A 21,002-nucleotide genomic window follows, 5' to 3' on the forward strand; every position below is an offset into this window, starting at 1 on the left:
GCGGTCTCCCATCCAAGTACTGACCAGGCCCGACCCTGCTTAGCTTCCGAGATCAGACGAGATCGGGCGCGTTCAGGGTGGTATGGCCGTAGACGGGAGAGGTTGTCGCCTGCCGCCCCAAGAGCTCGAGCCTGGCCTCCCGGGAGCCGGAGACGCCCGCGCCTGCAGCGCACCTCCTTGGGTAGTCTGGGGTATTCGGCCCGCCGCGCTAGGACACTGCGGGCCTTGGCCGGTTCGCGGCAGTGCGGGAGGTCTGGGTGGGCGCTCTCGCGTCCCGGCACTGCCCAGGACCCGGGCCGCCCGCCCGCCCAGTCTTGGACCCTCGGCCGGACCCTGGCCCGGCCCGGGCGTGGCCCGCCATGCACTGCGGCCCCGATACATCCGGGCTCCGGCCGTGACCCAGACGCACTCCTCCTCTGCCCTCCCCGACTGTGATCCCGAGACCCTGCGGCCGCCCTGAAGAGGCCACTTCCACGGCAGAGGACGGTCGTGCCGGGGCTGGGCTCGGGCAGGGAGGCGGTTCGTGCCCCGTACCCCAGGACAGGCCTGGGGCTCAAGGAGGTTCATTGTGCTCATAGTCCTGCGGGGGGTCCCGCCGCAGAAAGGAGAGACGCACGGGCTCACTGGAGTGTGTGCGTGTGTGTGCGTGTGTGAGGTCCTTCGCTGCGGCCTGTCGCGAGCGAGAGGGGCTCTCGCCGTGCAGTCGCGCGCACGCGCGCTCTCGTGCGTCTCAGCCTCTCTGACGCGGCTGGTCGGTCGCGCTTCCAGTCTCGGCTGTGCGGGGAGGCCTCGCACCTGGTCTGAGGGCACCTGGCTGTCCCGTGAGAAGGGCGGGGAGAAGCCTGCGGGCCGAGACTTGAGGCCTCGCGCGGAGCGGAGCGGCCCGCGGCGGGGCGCGTGGGGGTTTCCGTTCCCGCATCCCGGGGATGCCAGCGCACTGCCGGCGTGTGTCTAGGGGCTCGGCCTCGCGGAGCCCAGGACGGGAAGGGCCCGGAGCGGAGAGCGAAAACAGCCCAGGGCTGGCTGTACGGGAGCAGACGAGGCCGGCAACGGCGCGGGGCGGCGCGGGCAGCGCTTGGGCTTGGGCGGCTATCACGGACCGCCGAGACATCGAGCGAGTGGGCAGGGCCCGGGGGTGTCTAGGGGCACCCTGGCTGGAGGGCGGCAAAAGGAGGGGGCGGCAAAAGCCTACAGCACTCGGTATTCCCAGGCGGTCTCCCATCCAAGTACTGACCAGGCCCGACCCTGCTTAGCTTCCGAGATCAGACGAGATCGGGCGCGTTCAGGGTGGTATGGCCGTAGACGGGAGAAGATGTCGCCTGCCGCCTCAAGAGCTCGAGGCTGGCCTCCCTGGCGCCGGAGACTCCCGTGCCTGCTGCGCACCTCCTGGGGAGTTTGCGAGGGTTCCGCCGACTAAAGGCGGCCAGCCAGCGCCAGCCGCGCTAAACCACCGCGAGCCTTGGCCGGTTCGCGGCAGTGCTGTAGGTCTGGGTGGGCGCTCCTGCATCCCGGGACTGCCCAGGCCCTGGGCCGCTCGCCTCCCCAGTCTTGGCCTCTCGGCATGACCGCGGCCCGGGCATGCCCTGCCATCCTCTCGGCCACCTGAGCACCTAAGCAGGTGCGGCCCTGCCAAGCCCGGCGGGGCTCTGACCCAGACCCACCCCTCCCCGCCGTGGCAGAGCCCGACATGCCCAAAACTACACGGAGCCACCGGCGACTCCACTAGACGAAGCTTTGGCCCGAGACCTCGTCCTCCGCCCTTGGGGCTCGGCCCCGCGGAGCCCAGGAAGGCAGGGCCCGGGCATTCAGAGGAAACAGCCTATAGGTGGCTGCAGGAGCGCAGGTGAGGGCGGGCGAGGGCGCGGGGCCCGCGGCCGTGCAGCTCGCCCTGGGCTCGGGCGTTTGCCCAGGACTCCCGAGACAGCGAGCGAGCAGGGCCCGGGGGCATCCAGGGGAACCCTAGCTGGAGAGCGGCAAAAAGAGGAGGCGGCAAATGCCTACAGCACCCGGTATTCCCAGGCGGTCTCCCATCCAAGTACTAACCAGGCCCGACCCTGCTTAGCTTCCGAGATCAGACGAGATCGGGCGTGTTCAGGGTGGTATGGCCGTAGGCGCGAGATGATGTCGCCTGCCGCCCCAAGAGCTCGAGCCCGCCTCCGGGGTGCCTGAGACGCCGGCGCCTGCAGCGCAACTCCTGCTGGGGGGAGGAGGTTGCCAGGGTTCGCCGGCAGGGCGGCGGCGAGCGAGCGCCAGCCGAGCTAAGGCACTGCGCGCCTTGGCCGATTCCCGGCCGTGCAGAGGTCTGGGTGGGCGCTCTCGCATCCTGGGACTGCCCAGGCCCCTGGCCGCTTGCCTCCCCAGTCTTGGCCACTGGGCAGGACCCCGACCCGGGCGTGACCCGCCATCCTCTCGGCCAACTGGGCACCTAGGCAGGTGGGGCCTTGCCCAGTGCCGGCCCAGCCCTGACCCTGACCCACCCTTCCCCTGCGCTTCCCGCCGTGGCCGAGCCCGACGGGAGCCACCGGCGACACCACCAGGCAACGCTTCGGCCCGAGACCTCGCCCTCCGCCCTGTGACCTTGGGGCTCGGCCACGCGGTTCCCAGGAAGGCAGAGCTCAGAACATTCAGAGGAAACAGCCCACAGCTCTCCGCATGAGAGCAGGTGAGGGCGGTCAAGGGCGTGGGGCGCGCGGCTATGCGGGCAGCCCTGGGCTCGGACGTTTGCCCAGGACCCCCGAGACAGCGTGAGAGCCAGCGAGCAGGGCCCGCGAGCGTCCAGGGGCACCCTGGCTGGAGGGCGGCAAAAGGAGGCGGCGGCGGCAAAAGCCTACAGCAGCCGGTATTCCCAGGCGGTCTCCCATCCAAGTACTAACCAGGCCCGGCCCTGCTTAGCTTCCGAGATCAGACGAGATCGGGCGCATTCAGGGTAGTATGGCCACAGACGCGAGATGATGTCGCCTGCCGCCCCAAAAGCTCGAGCCTCGCCTCCCGGTTGCCAGAGACGCCTGCACCGCACCTCCTCGGGGATTTGCGGGGGTTCCTCCAGCGAGGCGGCGGAGAGCGAGCGCCAGCCTCGCTAAGACACCGCGGGCCTTGGCCGGTTCCCAGCCTTGCAGAGGTCTGGGTGGGCGCTCTCGCATCCTGCGACTGCCCAGGCCCCAGGCAGCCCTTCTCCCCAGTCTTGGCCGTTTGGCAGGACGCAGGCCCGGGCGTGGCCCGCCATCCTCTCGGCCACCTGCGCTCCTAGGCACCTGCGGCCGGCTAAGTCTGGGCTCCGGCGCTGACCCAGACGCACTCTTCACCTGCGCTCCCGCCCCCCAGCCGTGCCCGACCTGCCCAAACGCACACAGAGCCCCCGGCAACACCCCGAGACATCGCTTCGGACGGACGCAGCCCTCGCCCTGCACCGGGACCAGGGACCCGCCCAGTCCGCTGCCCCCTCGCCTTCACATCGACTCTCTCCATCAAGAGAGACAGAGGGACAAAGAAACCAGAGACAGAGCGAGTGACAGGGAGGGAAGGAGAAAGGAGGACACAGGTTCCCAGGGCAGGAGTCCCAATGAGAGCCACGAAGGAGGGGACCGAGACGGGGTCGCCGGGGAAGGGGAGGGCCGCGGGAGCTGGCTGCGGTCAGACACAGAGAGACAGTGAGGAGGATAGGGACAGAGACGGAGAGAGAGACGAGAGAGGAGAGGCCGTGCCGGCCCACAGAGAGCGGGACGGGACACGCAGACGAGCGCACCGACGCACAGAGCCGGACCCCGACTGTGACCCCGAGAGCCTGCGGCCGCCCTGAAGAGGCCGCTTCCGCAGCAGAGGGTGGTCGTGCCGGGGCTGGGCTCGGTCAGGGGAGGCGTTTTGTGCTCCGTGCTCAGTGCCGGGTGCTCCGTGCCCCGGGACAGGCCGGGGGCTCAGGGAGGCTCGTTGTGCTCAGAGTCCTGCCGGGGGTCGCGCCGCAGAAAGGAAAGACGTTCGGGCGGGTTCCCTGGAGAGTGTGTGTGTGTGCGTGCGTGTGTGTGCGTATGTGGCCGTTCGCTGCGGCCTGTCGCGAGCGAGAGGGCACTCGCCGCGCACGCGCGCGCGCTCTCGTATGTCTCAGCCTCTCTGCGGGACGGCCTGGCGCCAGGTCCGAGGGCACCTGGCTGTCAGATGAGAAGGGCGGGGAGAAGCGTGCCGGCCGAGACTTGAGGCCTCGGGCGGAGCGGGGCTGGGCGAGGCGCCGACGGGCGAGTGGTGCTGGCCGTCCGGCCTCCCGGCGGTGCGAGCGAACTCCTAGCGTGTGTCAGAGACGGCGGTCCTAGGGGCTCGACCTTGCGGAGCCCAGAAAGGGAAGGGCTCGGAGCGGAGAGCGAAAACAGCCCACGGCTGGCTGCAGGAGCGCTTGGGCTCGCGCGGCTGCCCGGGACCCCCGAGACTGAGCGACCGAGCAGGGCCCGGGGGCGTCCAGGGGCACCCTGGCTGGAGGGCGGCAAAAGGAGGGGGCGGCAAAAGTCTACAGCACCCGGTATTCCCAGGCGGTCTCCCATCCAAGTACTGACCAGGCCCGACCCTGCTTAGCTCCCGAGATCAGACGAGATCGGGCGCTTTCAGGGTGGTGTGGCCGTAGACGAGAAAGGATGTCGCCTGCCGCCCCAAGAGGTCGAGCCAGGCCTCCAGGGCGCCGGAGACGCCCGCGCCTGCAGCGCACCTACTGGAGAGGAGTTGGGGGGTTCCGCCGGCGAGGCGGAGGCGAGCAAGTGTCAGCCGCGCTAAGGCACCGCGGGCCTTGGCCGGTTCGCGGCAGTGCCGAGGTCTGGGTGGGCGCTCTCGCATCCTGCGATTGCCCAGGCCCCGGGCAGCCCTTCTCCCCAGTCTTGGCCGCTCTGACGCGGCTGGTCGGTCCCGCTTCCTGTACCGGCTGTGCGGGGCGGCCTTGCGCCTGGTCCGAGGGCACCTGGCTGCCGGGTGAGAAGGGCGGGGAGAAGTAGCCGGCCGACACTTGAGGCCTCTGGCTGTGCGGGGCTGCGCGGAGCGCGGCAGGACAGGTGGGGGTGGCCGGTTCCGCGTCCCGGGAATGCGAGCGCACTCCCTGCGTGGGTCAGTGACCGCGGTCCTTCGAGCTCGGCCCCGCGGAGTCCAGGAAGAGAAGGGCTCGGAACGGAGAGAGGAAACAGTCCAGGGCTGGCTGCAGGAGAGCAGGTGAGGGCAGGCGAGGACACGGAGCGCGCGGCCGTTGGAGACGCCCTTGGGCTCGGGCGCCTGCCCAGAACACCCGAGACAGCGAGGAAGCGAGCAAGCAGGGCCGGGGGGCGTCTGGGTGCACCCTGGCTGGAGAGCGGCAAAAGCCTACAGCACCCGGTATTCCCAGGCGGTCTCCCATCCAAGTACTAACCAGGCCCGATCCTGCTTAGCTTCCGAGATCAGAGGAGATCGGGCGTGTTCAGGGTGGTATGACCGTAGACCAGAGAGGCTGTCGCCTGCCACCCCAAGACCCCGAGCCTGGCCTCCTGGGCGCCGGACACGTCCGCGCCTGCATCGCAGCAGAAAATAAATTTTTACGATGACATACACATGGGTGCTAATTTGAAATGCATATGATAGCAGCAGAAATAACTGTTCATGAGAAACACCGCTGTGTTATTCCCAAAAAGCTCTCCACATGGCAGTAGAGTGTAAAGTTTTATGATGGCATAGATCCTAAAGGCCACCGTATGGCAGTAGGGAATGAATGTTTATGATCACTCAGGTGTTGTTAATAAAGTATACACTTGATGGCATCAGAAAAATAATTTTTATGATGATCTACACTCTGTTATTCTCAAAATGCCCACAGGATTGCAGCAGAAAAAAAATTTATGGATACACTGGTATTTTCACAATGTCTACGAGATGGCAGCAGAGTACAATTTTTCGACACATGCACTGCTGTGTTATTCCCAAGATTCACACAAAATGGCAGCAGAAAAAAACATTATAGCAACATACCCTGGGGAGTCATTTTTTAAATGCACATAAGATAGTAGCAGAAATAACTTTTCAAGACGTGCACTCCTGTGTTATTCCCAAAATGCTGAGCAGATAGCAGCAGCACATACCTTTTTATTTTAACATACGCTTGCCTGTTATTTTTGAATGCCCACCAGATGGCAGCAGAGGATAATTTCTCATGGCATGTACTTTTTTGTTTATCCCAAGACACACACGAGATGTCCATGTACAAGAACTTTGTTTAACCGATTGTCCTTAGGTGTCATTTTCTAACTGTATGAGATAACGAAAGAAATAACTGTTTATGATATGTGCTATGGTGTTATTCTCAATATGGCAACTAGATGGCAGCATGGAACGAATATTCAAGATGATCTACAGCAGGATATTATTTCCAAATTGCCCACGAGACTACAGAAGAGAATTACTTCATGACAAGCATTCCTGTGTTTTTCACAAGATGCACACGAAATGGCATCAGAAAACTTTTCACAATGACATTCCACAGAATTTATTTTCAGAATGCACATGAGATAGCAACAAAATTACATTTTCTGATATGCACTGTGATTTATTCTGAAAATGCTCACCATGTAGCGGCAGATGAGTATTTGTAACAAACATTCAGGTATTATTTCTAAAATGCCCTCCATATGGCAGCAACGAACAAATTTCATGACGTGCGCACTTTTGTTTTTCCCAAGATTCACACAAAATGGCAACAGAGAAAAAATTTATAGAGACATGTGTTAGAGTGGTATTTTTTAAAGGCACACGACAGCAGCCGCAATAACTTTGCATGAGACACACTGTGGCGTTATTCCCAAAATGCTCAACAAATGGCAGCAGAAAATAAATTTTTACGCTCACATACACCTGGGTGTTATTTAAAAATTTCCACGAGATGGCAACAGAGAATAGTTTTTCATTACATGCAGTCCTGTGTTGTTCTCAAGTTTATCTTGAAAAGGCATCAGAGAAAAAAATTATAACGACATACTCTGGGGTGTTATTTTTTAAATACACACGAGATAGCAGCATGACATTCACTGTGATGTTATTCCCAAATAACCACCAGATGGCATCAGAAAATAATTTTCTGCTGACGTACACCTGGATATTATTTTCAAAAAGCCCATGAAATGGAAGCAGAAAATAACTTCATGATATGCACTCCTATGTCTTTACACAGAATCAAATGAAATGGCAGTAGACAAAAAGCGATTATAATGACATTCCTTTGGATTTATTTTCAGAATACACCTAACACAGAGGCTGAAATAACATTTTATGATCTGCGCTGTGTTGTTATTCCCAGAATGCCCACCAGATGGCAGCTAGGAATGAATATTCGTGATAACCTACGCTTGAGTGTTATTCCCAAAATGCCCAGGAGATGGCAACAGAGAATTTATTTTTATGATGACACAGACCTGGGTGTTATTCTCGAAATGCTCACAGCAGCAGAAAATGAATATTTATGATATCAAGCACTCAGGTGTTATTACTAATATATACATTAGATGGCAGCATAGAATAACTATTATTTACACTGGTGTAATTCTCAAGATGCACAAAGTTGAGAGCAAGAAAACGAATTTTCATGAGGACCTACACTCGAGTGTCACTCCTAAAATGCCCATCCGATGGCAGCAGAAAAAATTATTACATAGACATACATTGGTGTATTATTATCTAAATACTCGAGATGGAATCAAAAAATGATTTCTCATAACATGCACTCCTGTGTTATTTTCAAGATAAACACGAAATAGCCACGCACCAAAGCTTTGCTTAGCGACATGCCCTTATTGTCTAACTGCACGAAATAGCGGCAGAGTTAACTGTTTATGGTATGGGCTATGGTGTTATTTTCAAAATGCCCACTAATGGCAGCAGAGACAAATTGTTTATGACAAGTACTCCTCTGTTCATACCAAGATTAACACGAAATGGCAGCAGAAATAAAAATTTTATAAGGTCGTGCCCAACAAACATTTTTCCATTATACACAAAATGTCCACCATTTTGTAGCAGAGAACAAATATTCATGAAGTCAAGCACTTGGTGTTATTCCACAAATGTCCACCAGATGGCAGCAGAGAACAACATTTAATTACTTACGCTCTGGTATAATCCCAAAATGCACAGTAGATAGGAGCGGAAAATCTATATTCATGATGGCATACACTTGGGTGTAATTCCCGCCAGATGGGAGCACAACAATTTTGTAATACAAACTTGCTTGTTATTTTGGAAATGCCCACGAAATGACAGCATTGAACGATTTTTCATAAAATGCACTCCTGTGTTTTTTCCAAGATGCAAACGAAATGGTGGCAGAGAAAATCATCTCATAGCGACAAACCCTTGGATGTTATTTCAAAATTCACATTACATAGCAGAAGAAATGACATTTGATGATGTGCAGACGGTGTTATTCACAAAATACACAATTGATGGCAGCAGTTAATGGATTTTCATAATGAGAATCACTCGGGTATTATTCCTAAAATGCCCACCAGATAGCAGCAGAGAATAACTTTGTATCACATATGCTCTGCTGTTATTCCTCAAATGCCACAGTATGGCCACAGATAATTACTTTTTGTGACATGCATTCCTATGTTTTCCCCAAGATGCACATGAAAATGGCAGCAGACAAAAACTTCTTAAGGACCTGACCTTGTATTTTATTTTCGAATACCTACGATAATGCAGCAGAAATAACTTTTCACGACCTGCGCTGTGGTGTTATTCCCCAAATACTCACCAGATGACAGCATAGAATAAATTTTAATTCTTACACTCTGGTGTTATTCGCAAGATGCACACTAGATGAGGGCAGAAATAAATTTTCATGATGGCATACACTAGTGTGTATTCCCCAAATGCCCACCAGACAGCAGACAAAAATAATTTTTTATGATGATATACACTTGCGTGTTGTTTTCAAAATGCCCACAAGATGACAACAGAATAATTTCATGGCATGCACTCCTGCATTTTTCCCAAGATTCACACGTAATGGCAGCAGAGAAAACTTTTTATAACGACAGGCCCTCAGGTCCTATTTTCAAAATTCACAAAAGATATCAGCAGAAATGTTTTCATGACCTGCACTGTAGTCTTAGTCCCAAAATATCCACCAGTAGGCAGCAGAGAACAACTTTTTATTACATGCACTCTGGTGTTATACCAAAGCACACGAGATGAAGGCAGACAATACATTTTCATGGTGAGCTACACTTGGATTTTATTCTCAAAATACCAATATAAGGTATCAGAAAATAACTTTTTATGATGACATATTTGCATGTTATTTTCAAAATACCCACAAGATGATAGCAGAGTACAGCTTTTCATGACATGCACTCATGTGTTCTTCACAAGATGCACACAAAATGGCAGCAGACAAAAATTTTTCACAACAACATGCTCTTGGATGATTTTTTAAAAATGCACACGCGATAGCAGTAGAAATAACTTTTAATGACATGCACTATGGTGTTTTTCCCAAAATGCCCACCAGATGGCAGCAGAGAATGAATATTCAAGATGACTTAACTCTTGGGTGTTATTCTAAAAATGCTCAACAGGTGGCAGAAGAAAGTAACTTTTTATGATAACATACACCTGGGCGTTAGTTTCAAAATGCCCACGAGATGATAGCAGAGAATAACTTTATGACATGCACTCCTGTGATTTTCCCAAGATACACACAAAATGATGGCAGAGAAAAACTTAATAACAGCAGGCCCTTTGGTTTATTTTCATGCTCATGAGATAGCAGAAATAACTGCTCAGGAGATAGCAGCAGAAATAACTTTTCGTGACATGCAGTTGGTGTTATTCCGAAATGGTATTATTACAAAAATGCCCAACAAATGACAGCAGTGAAGGAATACTCATGATGACAAACATTCAGGTGTTATCCTTAAAATACCCACCAGATGGCAGCAGAGGAAAAAAGCTTTTTATTACATACGCTCTGGTATTTTTCTAAGATGCACACGAGATGGGCACAGAAATTAATTTTTCATAATGACCTACACTCAGGTGTTATTCCCAAAAATGCCGACCAGATGGCAGCAGAAAATAAATTTTTATGATGACATACACTTGGGTGTTATTTTCAAAATGCCTACAAGATGACAGCAGATTATAACTTTTCATGACATGCACTCTTGTGTCATTTTTAAAGTGCCCAGAACTGACAACAAAGAATAACTTTTAATGACATATATAAAGGTGTTATTCCAAAGATGCACAGGAGATGGCAGCAGAGAATATTTTTCATAATGACATACACTCTGGTGTCACGCAAGATGGAGACAGGAAATAACTTTTATGACATACACTCAATTGTTATGCCTGAGATGCACACAAGATAACGACATAGAATAACTTTCTATGATGACCTACACTTTGATGTTACACCCAAAATTTACACGAGATGGCAGCAGAGAATAACTATTCCTGGTGATGTACACACAGGTATCTTCCCAAAATGCACACAAGACAGAAGCAGAGAATAACTTTTTCTGACATACACTCTGGTGTTATCCCCGAAATCCCAATAAGATTGCAGCAGAGAATAACTTTTCATGACATACATGCATTTTTACTCTTAAGATGCACATGAGATGACAGCAGAGAATAAACTCAAGTGTTATTCAGCAGAAACCAACACAATGATACTAGCGAATAACTTTTTATGACATACACTTGGATGTTTGTTTTTTTTTCGGATGTTATTTTTTAGCTGCATACAAGATACCAGCAAAGAATGACATTTCATGATGACATAACTGGGGTGTTATTCAAGAGATACCCACGAGATGGCAGCAGAGAATAAATTTTCAGGATGACAATCAGGTGTTATTTCTAAAATGCCCAACAGATGATAGCAGAGTATAAAATTTTATGACGTACACTCTTGTTATTCCCAAGAGGCACACAAAATGGCAGCAGAAAATAAATTTTTATGATGAGATACACTTGGGTGTTATTTTCAAAAAGCCCGCCAGATGGCAGCATTAAATAAATTTTATGATATGTACTTATGTGTTATTTTCAAAATACCCATGAGATGGCAGCAGAGAATACTTTTCATGACTAGCTTTCTTGTGTTTCCCAAGATGCACATGAAATAGCAGCAGGCAAAAGTTTTCATAACATTCCCTAGGGTGTTATTTTCAAAATGCACGTGAGGTAGTTGCAGAAATAACATTTTATGACATGCACTGTGGTGTTATTCCCAAAATGCCCACCAGATGGCAGCAGAATAGAAATTTTTATAATGACATATACTTGGGTGTTATTTTCAAAATGCCCAAGAGATGACAGCAGAGAATAACTTTCGTGACATGCGCTCCTGTGTTTTACCCAAAGACACACATGAAATAGAGACAGTGAAAAATTTTTCATAAGAACAGATCCTTGACTGTTATTTTCAAAATGCACACCAGATAGCACCAGAAATAAAGTGAGGGGTTATTCTAAACACCCACCGGAAAATAAATTTTGAGGATGACTGGCGGTGGGGTGTTATTTTCAAAATGTCCACGAGATGGCAGCAGAGTATAATTTTCATGACATGCACTTCTGTGTTATTTCCAAGATTCACATCAAATAGCAGCAGAGAAATATTTCATAACGACATACTCTGGGGTGTTTTTTATTTAATATATACTAAATATAGCAGCAGAAACAGGTTTTCATGATGTACACTGTGGTGTTATTCCCCAAATGCCCACCAGATGGCAGCAAGAATAAATTTTATTACACTCGTGTTATTCTCAAGATGCACAATGGACGAAGGCAGATAATGAATATTTACGGTGACCTACACCAGGTTTTATTCCCGAAATATCCACCAGATGGCAGCGAAGAATGTCTTTTTTTATTTCATACACTCTGGTGTTATTCCCAAAATACCCACCAGATGACAGCAGGAAATAAATTTTAATGATGACATACACTTGGGCGTTATTTTCAAAATACCCACGAGATGGCAGCAGAGAAAAATTCTTCATAACGACATGCCCAGGATGTTATTTTAAAAATGAACATGAAAAAGCAACAGATATATCTTTATGAGCAGCACTGTCATGTCATTACCAAATTGCTCGCGAGACGGCAGCAGAGAATGAATATTCATAATGACCTACACTTATGACATATATTCAGGTGTTATTCCCAAAATGCACACGAGATAGCAGCAGAGAATAACGAATCACATTTCATGACCTAAACTCTGGTGCTATTCCCAAAATGCACACGAGATGGCAGCAGAGAAGAGCGTTTCCCTGCCTAAAAGGCTCTGCCCACCATTAAAAAAGAGTCCAGACCCTTGGTACTTAGCTCACTTTGAGATAACTCCTGTCCTTTACATATTTCGTCTCACCACGGGCCACACCCCTTGGCCCCTCCCCTGGCCCTCCCTGCCCTGACCCTGTCCCCTCCCCTGTCCCCGCCCTGCCTTGACTGGCACCCGTCCTCCACTAGACCTGCCAGAGCCGCAGCGGGGACAGGAGCGGCAGCCATGGCCGCTGCCGCCGTGGACGAGCGCACGCCTCTGCGACGAGCGCACGCCTCTGCGACCAGCGCCCCGCTCGGGCGGCGTCGCCCCCACCATGCCGCCGCGCTGGCTGGAGAGCGGCCCCAGAGGTAATGTGGTGCAGACTCCTAGCCGGTCAGAGGCTACCTGCGCTCTGAGCCTTCCAGCCTTGCGCGCAGGGCTTCAGGGGGCCAGGGGAGCGTGCGCCTGCCTCACCCCTTCATCCCGGGCCTTGGCCTGTGGGTCGGCGCTCTCACATCCCGGAACTACCCAGCCCCCGGACCGCTAGCCTCACCAGTCTTGGCCGCTCCGCAGGACCATGGCCCGGGCGTGGCCTGCCATCTTCTCGGCCACTTGGGCACCTAGGCAGGTGCGGCCTAGGCATGTCCTAGCTGAGTCTAACTCAGACCCACCCCTCCCCTGCGCTCCCAGCCATGGCCAAGCCCGACCTGCACAAAACCACGCGAGACACCGGCGACACCACGAGGCAACGGTTCAGCCCGCGACCTCGCCCTTCACCCAGAGCCCTCGGCCCTTGGGGCTCGGCCCCACGGAGCCCAGGAAGGGAAGGGCACGGAGCGGAGAGAGAACACAGCCCAGGACTGGCTGCAGGAGAGCAGGTGGAGGCGGGCGGTGGCGAGGGGCGCTGGGCCGTGAGTGCAGCCCTTGGGCTGAGGCAGCTGCCCGGGACCCACGAGACAGTGAGCCAGCAAGAGAGCGAGCGAGCAGGGCCCGGGGGGCGTCCAGGGGAACCCTGGCTGGAGGGCGGCAAAAGGAGGGGGCGGCAAAAGCCTACAACACCCGGTATTCCCAGGTGGCCTCCCACCAAGTACTAACCAGACCTGACCCTGCTTAGCTTCTGAGGTCAGACGAGATGGGGCGCATTCAGGGTGGTATGGCCATAGACTCGAGTGTTATTTTTTCAATACACATGACATAGAGGCAAAAACTTTTCTTGATAGGCACTATAGTGTTATTCCAAAAATGCCCACCACATGGCAGCGTAGAATGATTTTTCATGATGACAGTACTTGGCTGTTATCCTAAAATACACACCAGATGGCCACAGAGAATCTTTTTTACTTCCGCTCTTGTATAATCTCCAAGATGCACACAATATTAGGGCAGAGAATGAATTTTCATCACGACCTATTGTAAAGTTTTATTCCCAATATTTTCCACCAGATGCTAACGGAAAATATTTGTTGATAATATACATCTGGAAGTAATTTTCAAAATGCCCACGAGATGGCTGCAGACAACAATTTTCAAAGCTGGAATTCTTGAGTTATTCCCAAGATTCGCACGAAATGGCAGCAGAGAAAAAATTTATAACATTTCTTGGGGTGTTATTTTTTAAATAAACACAAGATAGTAGCAGAAATAACTTTTCACAACACACACTGTTGTATTATTCCCAAAATGTGCACCAGATGGTAGCAGGAAATAATTTTTTATGCTGACAAAAACTTGGGTGTTATTTTCAAAATGACATAAGATGCAGCAGAGAATCACTTCATGAAATATACTATTGTGTTTGCTCCAGGATGCACATGAAATGGCAGTAGACAGAAACTTTTCATAATGATATGCCCTTGGGTTTATTTTCAAAATGCATATGAGTTAGCAGCAGAAATAACATTTCATGACATGCTCTGTGGTGCTATTCCCAAAGTGCCCACCAGTAGTAACTGAGAAGGGTAGTTCATGATAACAAACCCTCGGATGTTTTCCAAAAATGACGACCAGATAGCAGCAGAGTAACTTTCGTAATTACATTCTGGTGTAATTCCCAAGATGCACTCAGGATGGGAGCAGAAAATGAATATTCACGATGACATATACGTGTGTTTTATTCCCAAAATGCCCATCGGATGACAGCAGATAATGAATTTTTAAGATAACATACACCTGGTTGTTAATTTCAAAATGGCCACTAGATGGCAGCAGAGAATAACTTCATAACATGCACTCCTGTGTTTTTCCCAAGATGCATACTAAATGGCAGCAGACAAAATATTTCATGATGAGATACCCTTGGGTGTTATTCGTAAAATGCACACGATATTGCAGCAGAAATAACTTTTCATGACATGCACTGTGGTATTATTTCCAAAATACCTGACATATGGCAGCAGAGAATAAATATTCATGATGAGAATATCTGGGTGTTAACCTTAAAATGCTCACCAGATGCAGTAGAGAATAACTTTATTACTTACATTCTATGTTATTCCCAGGATGCACACTATATCAGGGTGGAAAATAATACTTTTTGATGACATACTTGTGGGCGTTGTTTTAAAAATCCCCACGAGATGGCAACAGTATAATTTTTTATGACAGGAACACCTGTGTTCATCCTAAGATTAACACTAAAAGGCAGCAGAAATAAAAATTTCATATCATTACCAACAGGCACGCTTCTGTCATACACAAAATGCCCACCAGATGGTAGCAGAGAAAAACATTTAATAACTTACACTCTGGTCTTATTCCAAAATGCACAGTAGATGACAGAGGAAAATATATTTTCGTGATGGCATATACTAGGGTGTTATTCCCAAAATTCCCACCAGATGGCAGCAGAAAAATAAATTTTTATGACATGCTCCTGCGTGTTATTTTCAAAATGTCCACCAGATGGCAGCAGAGAATAATTTTTCATGACACACACTCCTGTGTTTGTACAAAGATACACACGAAATGTCCACAGACAAAAACTTTGTTTAAACAAATGTCCTTAGGTGTCATTTTCTAACTGCACGTGATAGCAGAAGAAATAACTGTTTAAGATATAGGCTGAGGTGTTATTCCCAAAATGACAAACAGATGGTAGCACGGAATGAGTATTCAAGATGACCTACACTAGTGTGTTTTCAAAATGCCCACAGGACCATAGCAGAGAAGCACTTCATGACATGCACTCCTGTGTTTTTCACAAGATGCACACAAAATGGCAGCAGAAAACAATTCATAATGACATTCCGTTGAGTTCATTTTCATAATGCATGTGAAATAGTGACAAAATAACATTGTATGATATACACTGATTTATTTCCTAAATTCCCACTACATGGGGGCAGATAGATATTCATAACACTCAGGAGTAATTTTTTAAATGCCCTCTAAATGACAGCAGAGAACAATTTTTTAAGACATACACACCGGTGTTATTCCTAAGACTCACACAAAAGGTAGAGGAAAAAAACTTTATAGAGACACACCCTGCGGTGTTATTTTTTTAAATGCATACGATTGCAATAGAAGTAACTTTTCATGTCACACACTGTGGTGTTATTTCCAAAATGCCCACTAGATGGCAGTAGAAAATAAATTTTTATAGAGACATACACCTGAGTGTTATTTTCAAATGTCCACGAGATGGCAGGGTAGACCCATTTTTCATGACAGGTAGTCCTGTGTTATTCCCAAGATTTACACAAAACGGCAACGGAGAAAAAATGTATAACAACATACCCTGAATAGCTTTTCTTTTTAATGCAAATGACATAGCAACAGATGAAAAGTTTATTAATGACATTTACTGTGTTTTCCCTAATGCCCAACAGATGGAGCAGAAAATAATTTACGCTGACAAACAACTGGATGTCATTTTCAAAATGCCCACGAAATGGCAGCAGATAATCACATCATGACATGTACCTCTGTGTCTTTAACAGAAGAAAACAAAAAAGGCAGTAGACAAAAACTGATCATAACGACATTTCCTTGTGTTTATTTTCAGAATGTATCTGAGTTAGTGACTGAAATAACATTTTATGACATGCGCTGTGGTTTTATTCCCAGAATACCCACTAAATGGCAGCGGAGAATGAATAGTCATGGTGAACCAAAACTTGCGTGTTAATTTCAAATAGCCCACGAGATGGCAGCAGACAAAAACATTCTCGGACTACGTACCCTTGGGTTTTATTTATAAAATGAACACAGGATAGCAGCTGAAATATCTTTTTATGATATGTGCTGTGGTGTTACTCCCAAAATTCGTACCAGATAGCAGCAGAGAATAACTTTTTATTAGTTACATTGTTATTCCCTATATCAGGGTGTAAAATAAATATTTATGATGATACACACTAGCTTATTATTTTAAAAAAGGTCACAAGATGGCATCGGAGAATAATTTTTTAAAATGAACTTCTGCGATTTTCCACAAATGCACACGAAAATGGCAGCAGAAAACAACTTTCATAATGACATCCTTAGGAATTATTTTCAAAATGAGCACAGGATACCAACTGAAATAATTCTTTGTGACATGTGCTGTGGTCTTCTCAAAATACCCACCAGATGGCAAAAGAGAATGAATATTCATGATGACAATCACTAGGTGTTTTATTAAAATATACACCAAATAGCAGCAGAAAATAACTCTTTATTACTTACACTCTGGTGCTATTCTAAAGAGAACAACAATAGGGGCAGAAAATGAATTTTCATGATGACCTACACTCGGGTGTCATTCCTAAAATGTCCATCAGATGAAAAAATTATTATATGGACATACACTTGCATGTTATTATCTAAATGCCCATGAGATGGAACAGAAAATAATTTTTCATAAATGCACTCCTGTGTTATTTCTTAGATGCACACAAAATGGTCATGAGCCAAAAGTTTGGTCAGCAACATGGCCTTATTTTCCAACAGCAATACATAGCAGCAGAAATAACTGTGTATGATATGGACTGTGGTGTTACTCCAAATTCCCACCAGATGGCAGCAGAGAATGAATATTTATGATGAGAAACACCTGGGTGTTAATGCTAAAATGCCCACCAGATAGCAGCAGAGAATAACCTTCTATTACCTACACTGTTTTATTTGCAAAATGCACATTATATCAGAGTATAAAATAAATTTTTATGATGCCATAACATGGGCGTTATTTTCATATCACCCATGAGATGACAGAACAATTTTTCATGACAAGCACTCCAATGTTCATCTCAAGATTAACATGAAATGTCAGCAGAAATAACAATTTCATAACATCATGCCCAACAACATTCTTCTGTCATACACAAAACGCCCACCGGATGGTAGCAGACAATGACTATTCATGATGTCAAACACTCGGTGTTATTCTTAAAATGCCACCCAGATGGCAGCAGATAATAACATTTAATTAATTACACTTTGGTGTAATTCCAACATGCACAGTAGCTGAGAACAGAAAATATATTTTCATGGTGGCATACGCTCGGGTGTTATTCCCAAAACGCCCACAGGATGGCAGTAGAGAATACATTTTATGACTTACACTTGTTTTCAAAATGCCCACAAGATGGCAGAAGAGAATAATTTGTCATTACATGCACTCCTGTATTTTTCTAAAAATGCATACGAAATGGCCGTGAACAACTTTTCTTAACAACAAATGCTTAGGTATTATTTTCAAAATGCACATGATATAGCAGCTGAAATAATTCTTTGAGACATATGCTGTGCTCTTCTTCCAAAAATACCCATTAGATTATAGGAGAATGAATAGTCATGAACCTACACTTGGGTTATTTTCCAAATTGTCTAGCAGATAGCAGCAGAGAATGAATATTCATGATGACACACACTCAAGTGTTACTACTAAAATATACACCAGATGGCAGCAGAGACTAACTCTTTATTACTTACACTTTGGAGTTTTATTCCGGAGATGTACAATGATGGGGGCAGAAAACGAATTTACATAATGACCTACATTCAGGTATTATGTCTAAAATATCCTCCAGAGCGAAGCAGTGATTTAGAAATTTCTGACATGCTCCTGACGTGAGATGGCAATACAGAATCATTTCCATGACATACACTCCTGTTTATTTTAAGATGCACACGAAATGGCCGCTGATAAAAGCTTTGCTCAATGACATGCCTCTATGTGTTGTTTTCTACCTGCACAAGATAGCAGCACAAATAACTGTTTATTACATGCAATGTTGTGTTATTCCTCAAATCCCCACAAGATGGCAGCAGTGATGAATATTCATTATGACCTACATTCCGGTGTAATTCTCAAAATGCGCACAAGATGGCAGCAGGAAAGATTTTTGTGATGACATAGACCTGGGTGTTAATTTCAAAATGTCCACGAGAAGGCAGCAGAGATCAACTTTTTATGACTTGTACTCCCGTTTTATACACAGATTGACAGAGATGGCAGCAGAGAAAAATTTATAATGACATATACTGGGGTGTTATTTTTTAAATACACACAAGATAGCAACAATAACTTCTAGACATGCACTGTGATGTTATCCCCAAAATGCTCACCACATGGTAGCAGAGAATACTTATTTTTTTACAGATACTCGTGTAATTTCCAGAAGCACACGAGATTGGGGCAGAAAATGAATTTTCATGATGACCTACAATAGGTTTTATTCCCAAAATGCCCACCAGATTGCAACAGAAAATATTTGTTGGTGATATACACCTGGAAGTAATTTTCAAAATGCCCATGATACAGGAGCAGAGAATAACTTTTCATAACATGTACTTCTTTGCTTTCCTAAGATGTGCATAAAATATCAGCAGACTAAACTATTTATAAGAAAATGCTCTTGAGTGATGACCTACAGTAAGGTTTTATTCCCAAAATGCCAATCAGATGCCAATATAAAACAAATTTCTGATGACATATGCCCGGTGTAATTTTCAATATACCCACGAGATGGCCGCAGAGAACAATTTTTATGACTTACAGTGCTGTGTTTTACCCAAAATTTACATGAAATGGTAGCAGAGAAAAATTTGATGATGACATGCCCTTGGGTGTTACTTTTAAATGCACAAGAGATAGCGGCAGAAATGTTTCATGATATGCAATGCAGTGTTATTCCCAAAATAGCCACTGGATGGCAGGAAAGAATGAATATTCATGATGATCAACACTGTGGAGTTTATTCCTTAAATGCCCACCAGATGGCAACAGAAAATAACTTTTGATTACTTATACTGTTGTTCTTCGCGTAATGTATCCAATGTTGCAGCAGAGAATAACTTTGTATTACTTTCACTCTGGTGTTATGCCCAAAATGCCCACCAGATGGTAGCAGTGAATGAAGTCATGGCCACCTACACTTCGGTGTTACTCCTAAAATGCCCACCAGATGGCAGCTGAAAAATTATTATATTGACATAGACTTGTGTGTTACTATCAAAATGCCCAGGAGATGACAGCAGAGAATAATTTTTCATGATGTGCACTCCTCTGTATATCCCAAGATGCACTCAAAATGGCCATGGACAATACCTTCTCATCCGAGTCCCTGGGAAGTGGCAGCCCAGGAGTCATGCCTGCCCCTGGCTACGTAATCAGCCGTCCCCGAGGAGCAAAGGGGATCATGTTCAGTCTCTTCTCCCTCACAGGGAGCAGACACAGCCGGGCGGTGGGGATCTTCTCGTACAGTGAAGCAGCGGGAGGGCCGGGGATGTTCCACCCCACAGAATCCACAGCTGGCAGCTGTCCGGAGGCCGCAGGGACTGCACCACAGATGCGTGGTGCTCTCGGAGTCTGTGCAGCCTTTGTGTGAAACCTCCTGAGGGGAGAGGCTGTCGCCCCCATCTTTGATTCTAACGAGTATGAACGCCTGAGGTTTGTTACAACCGGAAGGCCGAGGGCAGAAGGCCGAGGACGGCAGCTGTGGCCAGGACTACAGTGTCCACAGGGTTCTTACCTCCCTCGGAGGCCGAGGCTGTGAGGGAGGAGGTGCTTGTCTCACCCATATGGATGTCAGGAATTGAAACATCCCAAGGGGTTATCTGGGCTGCCCAGGTGGCTGTTCAAATGCCCACAGCAGGGTCAGTTCTGTGATTGGCCAGTGGAGCTTGATAGGGCCCAAACTGGCCTGAGCTGGAGGACCGCATATGCCTACCTGCATGGTCAGAGGCCTAAGGCTGTCCTGTCTGAGACCTGACTGTCCATTGCTGCTCATGTGAATGGGACAAAGGATCCAGCCAGTCCCAGGAGGGCCCCACCAGCCCTCAGGAAGGCTGCTCCTGGCGGCTGACAAGTCATTGCACCCAGTCCTGTATAAATCCACACATGTCTGCTGGGTACCATCAGGCATCAGTTTCTAGGGCTGTGCTAGAAACTGACACTGCTCAGGCACAGTGGGGCCAGCAGCCCCTTCTCGGGTAGGAGGGCAGGAGGAAACCCTGCTGACCTCTGAGGCCCTCCACAACCCTAGCCTGAGGACAAGTGGGACTTGAAACAGTGACCAGAGCAAATGTTTCATTCTTCTACTATCAGAGTCCATGACGGGGCGGCAGACAAGCAATAGCCCAGCTCAACCCCTGCCTCATGTGTGACCCTGGGTGAGTTCTGCTCATCCTGTAAACCTCAGAGAGATGAAAGTGGGGAAGTGGGCCAGTGAGACCTAAACTTAACCCTAACCTTTACCCTAGACACACAACCTCTAACCTAACACCACAAATGCAAACAACTCTA

General features: G+C 48.3%; 5 non-coding genes and 2 pseudogenes across 5 annotated transcripts; all 7 read right to left on the bottom strand.

Annotated features, from left to right (window-relative positions):
* LOC120581812 (uncharacterized) lies at window positions 1–94 on the bottom strand (annotated as a pseudogene).
* A 1,091-nt stretch (window positions 95–1,185) lies between these two features.
* LOC120581866 (5S ribosomal RNA) lies at window positions 1,186–1,304 on the bottom strand. The gene has a single exon (XR_005647391.1). It is a non-coding gene; the product is annotated as a 5S ribosomal RNA (ribosomal RNA).
* Window positions 1,305–1,994: 690 nt separating this feature from the next.
* On the bottom strand, window positions 1,995–2,113 carry LOC120581670 (5S ribosomal RNA). The gene has a single exon (XR_005647368.1). It is a non-coding gene; the product is annotated as a 5S ribosomal RNA (ribosomal RNA).
* Window positions 2,114–2,824: 711 nt separating this feature from the next.
* On the bottom strand, window positions 2,825–2,943 carry LOC120581770 (5S ribosomal RNA). Its single transcript, XR_005647377.1, has one exon. It is a non-coding gene; the product is annotated as a 5S ribosomal RNA (ribosomal RNA).
* Window positions 2,944–4,489: 1,546 nt separating this feature from the next.
* LOC120581789 (5S ribosomal RNA) lies at window positions 4,490–4,608 on the bottom strand. Its single transcript, XR_005647380.1, has one exon. It is a non-coding gene; the product is annotated as a 5S ribosomal RNA (ribosomal RNA).
* A 714-nt stretch (window positions 4,609–5,322) lies between these two features.
* LOC120581904 (5S ribosomal RNA) lies at window positions 5,323–5,441 on the bottom strand. Its single transcript, XR_005647405.1, has one exon. It is a non-coding gene; the product is annotated as a 5S ribosomal RNA (ribosomal RNA).
* A 7,877-nt stretch (window positions 5,442–13,318) lies between these two features.
* On the bottom strand, window positions 13,319–13,436 carry LOC120581760 (uncharacterized; annotated as a pseudogene).
* Window positions 13,437–21,002: the final 7,566 nt, after the last annotated feature.

The sequence above is a fragment of the Pteropus medius genome, unplaced genomic scaffold (assembly GCF_902729225.1).
Source record: "Pteropus medius unplaced genomic scaffold, Ma_sr-lr_union100, whole genome shotgun sequence".
Lineage (NCBI taxonomy): Eukaryota > Metazoa > Chordata > Mammalia > Chiroptera > Pteropodidae > Pteropus > Pteropus medius.